This window comes from Mastigoproctus giganteus, chromosome 12 (assembly GCF_048544385.1).
Source record: "Mastigoproctus giganteus isolate SK-2022 chromosome 12, ASM4854438v1, whole genome shotgun sequence".
NCBI classification, from domain to species: domain Eukaryota; kingdom Metazoa; phylum Arthropoda; class Arachnida; order Uropygi; family Thelyphonidae; genus Mastigoproctus; species Mastigoproctus giganteus.
The window spans coordinates 61,432,990-61,446,276 of NC_143586.1; the positions used below are offsets into that span (position 1 = coordinate 61,432,990).

General features: G+C 37.2%; 1 protein-coding gene across 3 annotated transcripts in view; it reads right to left on the bottom strand.

The window, feature by feature from the left end:
* LOC150077101 (uncharacterized) overlaps window positions 1–13,287 on the bottom strand; it is a 527,433-nt gene that overhangs the window by 146,160 nt on the left and 367,986 nt on the right. For all 3 annotated transcript variants that reach the window (XM_090386534.1, XM_090386535.1, XM_090386533.1), the window contains one exon: window positions 5,845–6,041. The gene's annotated coding sequence lies outside the window, so the exon portion shown is untranslated. The remainder of the gene's footprint in view (window positions 1–5,844; window positions 6,042–13,287) is intronic.

The following is a 13,287-nucleotide window of genomic DNA, read 5'->3' on the forward strand; positions in this document are numbered from 1 at the left end:
TTCAGTCTTTTTTTTTTTTCTGAATATCTTCAAAGCATCGAAAACTGGTTCCCTTAAGTACACTTTTCAGTTTAGGAAGGAGAAAAAAAAATGGCACAAGGAGCTAGGTCTGGCCAGTAGGGTGCTGTTCACACATAGGGTTTTGTTTTTTTGTCCAGAAACTGGAGAAGAGAGTTGTGTGCCATTGCTAGAGCATTGCCTGCCAGTTTCTGATCAAAAAACAAAACCCTACGTGTGAACAGCACCCTACTGGCCAGACCTTGCTCCTTGTGCCGTTTTTTTTTTCTCCTTCCTAAACTGAAAAGTGTACTTAAGGGAACCAGTTTTTAATCCATTGAAGACATTCAACCATCCACCTACGTTTCAGGTCTCTTCTTACGAATTTTTTTCATGCGAGCCTTGTCAGAACTTCAGTTTAATATTTTTGATTGACAGCCTGATTTGGTGGGACGTGTTCAGCCATAATTCCTTTTAATATCGAAGAAAACAACAATCATGATTTTCATATTCTTGCTTTTTTGGTCTGGGGGAATGTTTTGGCTTCCATTGCATTGACTGTCTTGGTCGTATACTGGAACTATCAAGTCTCATAAGTAATTACAGTACTCAAAGTATGCATCTTCATTTTAAAAAAAAATTTTCACAAACTTGGAGTCATCTCATTCTTTGTTCTTCATTCAAAAATTTTTGGCATCATCTCGGTACAGACGTTTCTCTTGGCTAAAATTTTCAATTAAAAATTGTCTTTGTCCATACTGAATTCTGATGCAACCATTCTAATACTTAAACGATAATTCCTAATCGGACCATAATTTCAGTTTTCATGGATACCGGACGTCCTTGCTGTTCATAGTCTTCTAAAAATCTTATGCCATTCAAACACGCATGCACTTGGCATAGTCTCTTCCTCATAAACTTGACGTAACAAATCATAACTTTCAGTTGGTGTTTTGTTAAAAAAAAAATTGAGGTTGATTCGTTGTTCGATTCTTTTGCCTGCTATGTTTCTTGCAAACTACAAAAACACAGGGCAATGAAAACCTGTCTCACTGCAAAGTGAATGAGCGTTTTAAATGCAACTTGGCAAACTAGGAAAAGGTTCAAGGCTAACTGTTGTGCTTTTGTTTCAAAGATGGCGCTTGATATGTATGGTTGAGTGAGCATTCTCATCATTTGATAGCCATACCTCGTAATCAGAAGCCAAGATCCCTCCAGGAAAGCAGAGAATTCCCACTGCATATATGGCCTATAGACTAATGTAAATCCCATCAGAGAAGACTTTTTTTAAAAAATGATCATGTGGTTCTCCTAAACTTAAGTTTTTTTTTTTTTAAAGATACATCGGCCCTGTGAAAATCCTCAAATACTCTCATTTCGGTCATAAATGCCCCGATACCAGTAATCGAAACAGACAAGATTGGTTTGTTTTGGTTTTTATGGCGCATGAGCGACTAAGGCCATGATGTGTCAACAGATGAGACTAAACTTAGACCTTAAAATTACATCAGCAAGACCTGAAATTTATTTGGTAGTTTCTGCGTTGAAGATCTGTATTTTGTGGTCAATTTTTGAGTTTTCTTCGTTATTAGAAACGATATTTAAGACCTGTTTCCTGTTGTGACTGTCTTGATTGCTCGCATAGGGGAATCGATGGTTCTTTTGTTATTAGGAAGATATGACAGAAATGCGAACATCTGACAATTTCAACAGGGCCGATGGCTTTTGAAAAAGTAGCCCCTGTGGTTCTCCTAAACTTTCCTTTTAAGTTTTTATTCTCTAGTGGAGTCTGCATTAGTGTTGGAGTTTCCGAGATAGTTTTCGCAGCTGCTACCGGAAACAATAATAAGGAAACCTTGCCGATCTGCTTCTTTCAATGGGTTTATCCTTCTGATTTTTTATTTATTTCTGAAAATTTTCTAATTCTTACTTTAAAATTCGCTTGTATGCAAGTAACAGTTGCTACCGTATCTTCATTACTGTTGTAGTTGCAACCATCCCTTCAACATGGTATAATAGTGTTTTAATTGTATAAAATCTGAAGTTCACATTATAAAGTTTCTATGGAGATTGATTGCACTTCTTATTCTACCATGGCGTTCATATAATCTATCACCCATGGATTAGTGGTGAATACCTCAACACAAGAAATAATACAAAGATGATCCAAAGTCTCTGCAATAGATCTGGTGCCATCTTGGCGGAACCACGTATCATGGGAATTTACACTTTCATAATACTTGCCATATTAGTCCATCATGAAGACTGAAGCTACAATGTTGCACTGTCAGTGTGACCAACTTGATTTCCTAACATTCACCATGCTTATCTTAAAAATTTGGTTTCACGATAAGAAAAATATATAAATGGTCCAAACAATAAAATCGTGTTGAGTTTGTGAAATATAGACCACTTTTATACTTCATAAATTCGCAAAATAAATTATAGACTTACGATGACTAACTTAAATAAATTATAATTGAGTGTCTAGTACAGTTTGATTTTAACAACATATTAAATTAAAGTCTTCAAAAATATGTTAGCAAATAAAATAATTTAACTGTCAGTATCAGAGATATACTTTAGTTAATTGGTCTAGTTGTCTTCTTTATTCTCTAACAATACCTTATAATGTCGTCGCTAACTTGCATAACGTGCTATCTCCTTTTCGACATGGTTCTCAGTAAAAGCCTAGTTTCCCCACTTGTAGAGAACAGTAGCGTGCTAGTGGGGGAGGAGTAGCTGTCATGCAGAGTACACGCACTACGTCTGAATTCAAACGACATAGCTTTGAGATGAGTGGAATACTTATTGTAGAGCAACTGGAACCATGAATCTTATTCCGGCTTTGAAGAAGGCCCCTCGAACGTTTTCTTAATGTTTGGTGCATCTGTTTGGAACCCGCTAAAACCGCGGAAGCTTATAACAATACGGACATGTAGGAAGGACCCCCTCTTAGACACGCCAGCCTCCCGTGACGAAGCAGGTGGAATAACCTACTGACGGTTATTCCACCTGGTTAGTGGCTTTGGCTCCGTGCTTCGCTTGCACAGTCGAAGGTTTCTCGCGCGAACACTAAAGTAAAGATCGTTGCTTTTGAATAGCCGCGCCAACTCTGAGCGTATACTGGTGACGGTTCGGTGAACGTGCCTTGTTTGGCGTCTTCTTGCAGACCTTGTGTCCCTACGTGAATGAGATGCGCGGGAGAGATGGCATTAGGTGTCGCGCCATTTTAATAACGCACTGGAAAATACTTGGTGCTTATTCTCTGCGCGTCACTCTACACTGTAACGGCAGTCGCTTAAGTTAGAAACGGAAATTAAGCGCTAAGAAATGAACTCCTTAGAAAGCAAAGTAAACTCGCTTATCTGTAAAGTATCCCCGGGCGCTCTGATGACGTACCAGTCACCAGTGTGCCTGGAGCTTGCAGGAGAGTTGTACAACAGCTGGTTGTGATGGTGGTTCCGATTGCTCAGAATACTGCAGGTACATCTCGCAATGTGCAGCATGAAACAACTGCGTCTCTCTCTCTCTCCTTACACCCACCCCGCGCCCCTTCTGTCAGTCAGCTGAAAGCACTATCTAAGTATTGCACAGGTTTCGATTTCAATAATAAAGCAAATCTCCGTAAATATTTCTGTTATTTTAACCAAACTACTCTATACCAATACAAACGAGCTAGAACTTTTCTTAGATGTACCCTCTACTTCCAGCATCCCCACATATTTTCGACACTCCTATTTTCTGTTTTACTACCACCCAAAACAGAGTACGCCTTTTGAATAAGAAATGTCGTTGGACAATGAATCGTGTCAGCAGTGACGTAGCAGAAAATTTGAGTCCTCCCCAACTTCATAAAATTGACCAGCCCTCCCTCAGCGGGAAAAATAAAAAAGTAGGCCTATATAGTTCCTCTTAAGAGGAACTTACTATTGAGAATGAACTAAGTTGATAACTAATTAAGAACTTTTTGTGGACACTGGACGCTTCGATGGCAAGGGTACCACCATCTGATTTAGATTGACTGTGCACATAAAAAATGCACCAGTACGATATTATAACTGGGAATCTTGTGTTCCTCTGAAGTCGCAGAAACAGCGACTCCAACCAACATGAAACGCCCGTACTCTGTACACAGCTGCCTACACCTCTTTCCCCTGCAATGTACACCTCCACCGTAGTCTATACTAATTCTATCTTTCTAACCAAACAGACATCAGTTCAAATTGCAGAGGTCGCATCATGGGCATGACGCAACTATTTCTTATCATTTTTGTCATAAAATTACTCAAATGTGTTAATTTCCTCGATGCAGACTTTGAATTTTGTCTTTGACAAAATAAAATGAATATTCATCCAGGTTCTCTAGACAGTCTGAAACATTAGCGGGGATGAAGCGGTCAGCTAGGTGTGGCCTATTACAGTTGCTGCGGAGAGAAGGAAAGGCTCTGAGTGTAATGCGGGATCGTCGAATGACAAATCCCAGAAATCAGTAGCGCTGATGTTGCCCGTAATCAGTTTTATGGTGGTAGTCAGCCTTCTTTCATCAATCTTCGATTTCATAGTTGTGTAATTGAAGGCTGCTGTAATGGTGATAGTGTACGCCATTTGTGAGGTTATGTTTGTGTGCAATCCACTGATTATCTAATACTAGTCGGACTGAATGTTGCGGAAGCTGAAGCCCAGATATCTCATGCATATATGACTGAGGGATCTTATAAATATATTTGATGGAAGTTGGGGGTCTCGAACATAAAGTATATGCTGCTTTGCTATCCATCTCAATCTACCCATTTTAATATGAAGGGCTTGAACTAAAGCTGTAGTCTAACAGATATTTTCAAATACCACTCTTAGATCTGTGTAGTGATAGACCTTCACAACGATTAGAGCTGTTTAGCATCACTGGAAGAGCGAGTGAATGATTTGAGTGGAGCATGAGCAGTTAAGGTCATGATTCACCAAGTCCAATATTAAATATAATAAACTTACAATCTCACAAAATTGTACAAATAGCTAAAATCAAGGTAAAAGGGATAAAGAAACAGAAGTATACACGATGATTATTAAAAATCATTAACTTAACCATGGTAACCTAAAAGGTAAACATCAACCTCCCATTAAGTAGGCTGGTTATCAGGTGAAAGTGATCACTTCGGTAGAGGTTCTCCTCCACCTCCCAAGTAAATGAAGGAAGGAGAGAAGAACATATTGAAAGACCAATAGCAGAGAACGTACGGTAAGCATATGAAATAAAAGGTGTTAGTTTCCATATTTAGAAAAGAGAGGGAATTGTCAGCGATCACATAATCCCTAGCTTGTAGCCGTGAAGAGTGTTGTATACACGCAATAAATAGTTCTTCTATATGCTCTATGACATTTCCCTTCTATTAATTTCGGCACTGTCCCACAGGGTCCACTGAAATCGCCCAGGAGTAAGACAGGTATGGGTAGCTACAGATGGTAGCAAATAAATCGAACAATGTTAACAGAAACCCTACCGCTTTTATGGAGGAGGTAAACGGCACAGGTTAAAATGGGGTAATAAATAAATAAAATTTCTGTTATGCAGCCACTAACTATCCAGACGGATTTATTATATCTTTATTGTGAAGACATCTTAAGAATGGGACACGCAATATTTGCCGAGGGTAGGGACTGGATCGAGCAAGGTGCGTATCAGAACCACAGCTAGTTTAAATGTAAATCCTAATTTACATTTAAGGTCCATCATTCACCTCGAGGAATTAAAGTAGTGACACAATGCAGAATATTGTTCAAATTGATTTTAATCGTAGAAAATGGATAAAAACTTTGAATCTCTATATTAAACAGTGTCTTACTTACTCTCCTTAGTATTCACCTCTGAAGTCTCTTATGTTATCCATACTGTTATCGGAAGTCACCAACGATTATTTTCCGTCTTCAGGCTCTCTAATCCTCTTAATAACGCACAAATCATGTGTAAAAACTCGCTGCACTTAGAATATCTTCATCCTTGAAGCAGAAGAATTTATCCAAACTATTACGTTCATATTGTCATACTGAAAGAAAGACAGATATGGGAATTAATTTCTACATGTTAACATTTTATTTTAAAAAAATATTAAATTATTCAAACAAATATTAAAACTCTCATTTAATAATAGTAATTTTCATTTAGAAGAAAAGAAAAGTTTTTTGTTTTCTTCTATAGTAAAATACGATTGTTAATTGCGGACCTTAATTTCAGAGTTGAATTCAGGAACGTGTATGATGGGGGTATGCCCAAGTGCAAAGAGTAGTACTGTGTACAGTACTTGATAATGTTCAAGAGGTGTTCCGACTAACGAGGATAGAAATTTTCGCTCATTAGTGTTTAATAAAAGTTTAGGGTGAAGATAATTTGCTACGTCATTAATGTAATTAATAAAGATGTGTGGGATGCTTCTAGTGGAGATGATCCAGTCTAAGTAACTAGTTTCAGTACGATGTTACTCAACCCGAAAAGGATTAATCTGTGGATGATACTTCTTTCAGGAGAGTTGAACTTCTTAGATAAGGAAATTCATTTTCCTGCGATTTTTAGGAATATGGATTGGAGAGACCATTTGAGAACGGGCAAATTAGTTCTAGAGTTGTGATCACTCATCCAAATGCTGCAGTGGAGCTTTCATGTAATTAATACTCCCAGTTTGCTAGTTGGTATCTTTATTGGCTTTACACTACCATTTCCACATTTAGCCTGCAACTCTTAAATAGGCTACCTAAAAGAAAATGGCCCAGAGGTTTGTGGTGGTTCAAAAAGCAAACACAATACATTCAATTTTCTGTTTATACTCCGGCACGACAACCAAGTCAGAGTTTTTACAATAAATCGTCAATACAAATATTTATCGTATTTAGTAGTCACGGGCTTGAACCCCTGTCCACTCAAGGAACGCGTGCTATGACCAGTCGGCTACGTCACTGCGACTACGGTTGCGCTGTTGATGAACTAACATTTCACAATTACTTCACCACAGTGAATTTTTTTTCCAACTGCGTATGATGAGTAGAACATACTGAAACTATTTCAGTTCTTTGGAAACGGTGATAAAAATGTATTACATTTCTCTTGATGTAGGATAGAGTATTGCATAGAATAAATTGCAGTTTGGTTTTTTTTTTTTCTATTTACGTATGATTGTAATATGGCTACCGAAAATCCGGTAAGGATCGAGCCCCAAGGTTACTGGACCTTGGAATTTCTTGGGTATTCAGTTCGATATGATCTGCACATGAACATATAGTGCATTTTATATAAAATTCCCCCAATCTGTGGGCCAAAATATTCTGTTAAAAACAAGACGCCTTATGAAGTAGTTGGTAGTCAAAGCATCCCACACAAAATTGCAATTTGGATGAATCTGTCTTTTCTGAATAATCAATGGATTTTCTATAGCCCATATTGCTTATGAAATAAACCTCCGACTTTCGAATCTTTTTTGGAAAAATTCTAAGTATCGATGGAAATTAAAATTCCATTTAACTTTTATATTAATTCCAATTATTTTTACCTCTCTGGTTATCTGTCTGCATATTTAAATGAAAGCATTATCTGTGCCCATTTCTACACAAGAGGGCTCACTTTCCTAGTCAACTAGAGCATGTAAACCAGCTGACCTTAAAGGTTTAAGGTCAGCTGGATCTTAGTATTCCAGGTCATCTTCCCTCTAACTTCCCGTTGTCTTTATATGAGAGAAACAGAGGTCTCCTCTTTATAGTAATTTATTGAAGTTACTTAATTTATAATCAAATCGATACTTGGAAAAATATTCAATAGAAGCCATTCCAATGTATGGCAATGTGATGATAGTTGTTTTATCAACTCCTGATGGCCATGAAAAGGCTTAAATTATATGAAAGAAATATTTTAATTAATGATTAAAGTATTTAAGAATGGCACAATATAGATTTTTGAATTCCTCCACCCATACCGTTCTTAAGCCATAGCCTTAATAATCCCCTGTTGAGAAATACATTTGAAAAATATTTGCACAGCTCAGACCTTTTTTGTTTATTTTTAAATGTTGATATTTCGCGTTTTTAGTTATACCGACACAAGAAGGCAATGGAATCCATTCTTGATGTGTTTATATATAGTGGCGTACCCCGCAAAGCAAGGATTCTACTGCCAAAATATTTGAAAATCTTAAGGGAGTTTAATTTTTCATTAGTTTGTTGGGGGGGGGGGAACTGTTTCAGAGAAGCAAATTCAAATTTTAAACCGCCTTACGAAAATCTTAAAGATTTATTTAATCGTTAAAAATATTCGATATTCTTCGTTTTCTTATCCTTTATTTGTCCTAAATCTAGCAGAATGTTGTAGCCGTTCACAAAATCCATGGCTAAGGATAGATCTTTAGAGCAATGATACCTAATGTGATGACCAGGAACTCGGAAGGAGTTCAAATTACTCCATTTCATAAAATTTAAAGTGAACTGCACAAATGCAGTTTGTGTAGAGAACAACAGTGCAAGCCAATTTCTGTAGAGTAAGGGTTGTGAAGCGTGGAGAGGGATATTCTACTTTACCCCCCCCCCCCCCCACTGAGTTCTTTCAGTCCTTGTTCAAAATATCCTTCACGCAACACCAACACACGTCGTCATCCACACTGATGCCACAAACATAAACGCACAGAACCGGTTTAACAATAGACAGATAAAGCGAATGCTTGAGGCCCCGCGCGTTCCTCAGGGGTCCTCCAAAACTGCTTTCATAATCTGTTTTAAAATTTTAAAGAGAAAGAACTTTTAATCTGTATGCTGCCATTTTCTGCATTCCCCCCACCAATAGGTGGACGATTCCTTCCCCCACCAGGATATATAGAAGGGTTTAATGGGAAGAGTCGTGATGTACCAAAATAAGTCAAATCTTCTAGAATCAAACGAAATCTAAACTTATTACCAATAAGAGGATGACAAAATAGAGTGAAGAATTCTAGTCCGGATTTACAGCTTCAATCCAAAAAAGTGGAGTTGCAAGAAAGTTGCAAGCGGAATGAAGATCAATAAACTATGAAAATAATTTAATGTAGGACTACGCCATTGTGTGGTGTAAATAATAAATGCAATCAGGAAACTCTGGTTTAGCGTCTTAAAGAATGAAAGTTTCCACTCAAGCCCTTCCGTAATATCACAGAGATTAATGCAAATTTTAGATTAATTTTAGTACAAAATAAAGCCACTTGAGAAAGAAACAGTTTACTAGAGTTAAAATTGTAATAAAAACTATTTTTCGAATGTATTACGAAATTATAAAATAATCAATGTTCTTATTTCAGCCTTTTAAAAAAATATATAGGACTACTATCTCGTGTTTTCGTGGCCAACAGGGTTTCAACTACCTAGTTAATGCAATTGTCGTAATGCCCACGGCAAAACAACTTCATCTTTCCCAGAGTTATCCTGGCATATCACTACTTTCAAAGAGCATCACCGAGAGCCTACGCCTTAATTTGTTTGTAAGATGAGATACTACTGTTAATAGCCTGTTACAAGACTAACTGTTTTTTTATGAGAGAGCATGTAGTCGCTATGACAATTCTCTGACAAAACAGATAATAAAGTTGTTCGATGCGAGATGTATGAGAAGCTGGAACTTCGAAATTATAAAAGAGCTAATGTCATTTGGAGGAATTCAAGAAAGGGCAGACATTCATTTTGACTGGCTAAGTTGCCAGTCAAACTATATTGACCTTGGGATAAGGCCAGTATAGTTTGACTGGCAACTTAGTCAATTATAATTTAGCATTTGGACTGCCTTGGCAAGTTTTAACTAATTTTTTTTTTTTTTATCGTAATTTCTCCAGTAAACTGAACAAGGGGTCTCTCTCTCTCTCATAAATGGAATTTCACTGAAAAAAATTATTTAAATAAATTCCCTTTATTTTATTTCCCACCTTCCCATAATTTGAAGGTGGAAATTAACAAATCGAGAAACGTTAATTTGTGTAATTACTAATTATGTGCATTAAATAAAGGCTTTTCCGGACTAAAATCAGCGAGAGCACATCTACAACTGAAAACATCGCAAGTCCGCCACGAGCATGATTCTTAGTCCTCACCGAAGACGTCTGGTATTCGATTACACGCTGAGCGCTTTGTTTTTCTTTTCCAGACCACTTCTTTTTTTTGTGATAATTTTATTTAATTATTTTTCTTCTAGGGTATATTCCTATTACTAGACGAGGTTAGGTGCATCACTGTTTGTACCTAATCATCCATGGGCACTGACTTTTGTTTAGTGGGAACAAATACAGATCTCAAGTATACACCAAAACCCCAGTTATCCGAAAATCAAGATTGAGACTATTTCGGATAATTGATTTTAATTGCACTCTTATCAACGGTACAAAAGGAAAGCTGGAAAAAAATTAGCGAAAAGCACCAGTTTGTCTTTATTTACAAAATATACAGGAGAGTATATTGTGCAAGAACAGAAAATCTTCTGTATATACATATATTATTTTGTCAACATTGTATATGCACAATTAAAGAAAATTAAAACAATTTTTGTTATTCGGCCCATCTAGTAGCAGATTGGAAAGATGTTAAACGCTTCACTGACTGTTATTTTCTGTGATTTACGTTCATCAATCCCCCGCCCCCTCTTCATTTTCAGTTGAATGAATCATCTGTCCTATTTGTCAAAAAGTGATAACCTGAAGCTTAAAAAACTAAACACAAAGCATGGCCTGCTTCTTAATTGAGGTTGGTTTTTTTTTTTTAGTGTGCTTTGTCATTAACATATTCAAAATATTTATTAGTTAATCGAACTGTGTAGAGAAACCCCCTATTTACGGAAAGCTAAAATGGAGGGACTGCAGAAATAATAATTTAAAGAAACGAAGTTTGATGGCTGAAAAAACCAAGTAAGCTGGTTAGATTATCGGTCACTTCTAAATAACACCAACTACAGTGATATGATGTATAATATATGGCTGAAAAAAAAAGTCTACGAATTAAAAATTTATATCAATAGTTATATGCAGTAATTAAAGAAATTAAGTTTTCCAAATTCGTAGAATTTACTATTACATTGAGTAAAATTAGAAAAAAAATAAAAGTTAAAAATATTTCGGATAACTGGAATTCTACTGTATTTTCTCTCATCCAATTAGAAGACCATGAGGGCTCTCACAAGATGATTGGGTATACAAGCACCGGTGTATGTAAAACAACAAGGAATGTCCTCAATGTACGTGAATTGGCCACCAACGAAATGCGATGGCATTGCATATTCATCTAATAGTTTTGGCAGAGAACAAATCAATGTATAACCGAATTATACAAATCTTACAAAGCCCTGCGGGGACTTTAGCTGGTGATTACGTATGTTTCTACGATCCAAAAGAGAAAGGTCATCACTAAGCGAGTTTTCGAGTCACTCAAACGTCCATAGAAGAGCTGATGACGAGTATTAACTATCCACTTCAAGGGATAGTAATGCCAGGGATTAAACATACTCTTTAACAAGTTAGTGTGGGCTCTGTACTGTTTAATGATATTAGTATAGCAATAATAAATTATCAAGTAATTTGACTAGTCTTCATTTTTTTTTTTTTTTTTTTTTTTTTATGAGAACCCCAAACACGAGAGGTATTATAACCTATAGTACTTAGTACCGTGCTTGGGTTGGAAGTTGAGAAGACGAAAGAAGATATTTGTTGATATTGGACTTGAACTTCTGTAGATTGTAATTTTCAGGAAATACGTATGAAGGAAGGTTGTTCCAGAAAACGGCAGTTGAATGAATAAATGAGGAAGATGAAAAGTTGGTTCTGTGGGTTTGAAGTTGGACAGTAAATGGATGTTGGCTGGTGGCGGCACGTGTTCGGACTGTTTTGAAAGAGAGAGCGGGAATTATAGAAGCCAATTCAGAAGAACAGTGCCCATGGAAGTATCTGTAGAAGAGGCATGCAGCAGAAACAGTGCGTCTATGAGAAAGCGAGTGGAGAGACTCTGTTAGAGATGAATCATTAATTAACCTAACTGCCCTCTTCTGAATGGAATCAAGAAGCCTGAGAGAGGTTTTGGGGGCACCACCCCAGATGTGGGAACAATATTCCATGGCAGGGCGGATTTGCGATTTATACAGAGTGAGCAGCTGTTTGGGAGAAAAGTAACGCCGACAGCGAAAGAGAAAACCAAGTTTTTTAGATGCAGAGGAAGAAATATTTGTAATGTGCTTGTGCCAAGAGAGATTAGAAGTCAGGGTAATCCCCAAAAGAGATATATCAATTTGCCTAGAAATCGGAGTGTCACTAAAGATAAGCGTAGGAGCAGAAGAATCCTTTTTGCGAGATATAAGACAAGATTGAGTTTTAGAAGGGTTGAAATCAACTAAGTTGTTTTTGCCCCACTGAAGATCCGAATTTAAGCAATTGGTAGCAGATTTTCAAGAATTTGAAGCTGATTGAGCAGGGCAAGGTTTCTCAAAATGGAAAGTGGAATGCAATGTACTATCATCGACAAAATTATGGATAGGATTTCCAGTCAATGGAAGAAGGTCATTAATATAAGGGGGAAAGAACTGAACCTTGGGGCACATAGGCATTAGTGGAGAAGTTAGAAGACAGAGAGCCATCTACCAACACCCTCAGTGAGCGACCAGAGAGAAAACTGGATAACCAATTACAAAAAACAGATGGCAAACCATAAGATGAAAGTTTGTTTAGAAGACCTTTATGTCAAACACGAACGAAAGCCTTTGAGATATCAAGAGCAACTACTCGTGTTTCACCGAACTTTTCCATTGAATTAGTCCATAAATGGGTAACGTAAACCAGAATATCATCAGCGGATCCATACTGGCGATCGTTGATCAGACGGAAGGTTTCTAGGTAGTTTAAGAGTTGGCGGTTAATGGATTTCTCCATTACTTTAGAAAGAGTAGAAGTAATTGCAATGGGACGATAATTGGATGGGAGGGATTTGTCACCCTTTTTAGGAACTGGCTGGATATGAGCAAATTTCCAAGCAGAAGGAAAAACACCTTTGGAATAAGAAAGTGAAAAAAGGCGGCAAAGAATAGGAGTAAGTTCAGGAGCACAAGTTTTGAGAACAAGTGGAGAAATACCATTGGGACCTGGAGCTTTCTTAGCATCAAGATTCATCAAAATCCTTCTGATATCCTTTTGACGGAAGACCACAGGAGGCATTGTATGGAGCGTGTTGGGAATGGAGGGAGGTGTTTTACCAAGATCATTAATACATGAGTTGGAAGAAAAATGGGATGCTATCAGGTCAGCTTTATCCTTGGCTAAA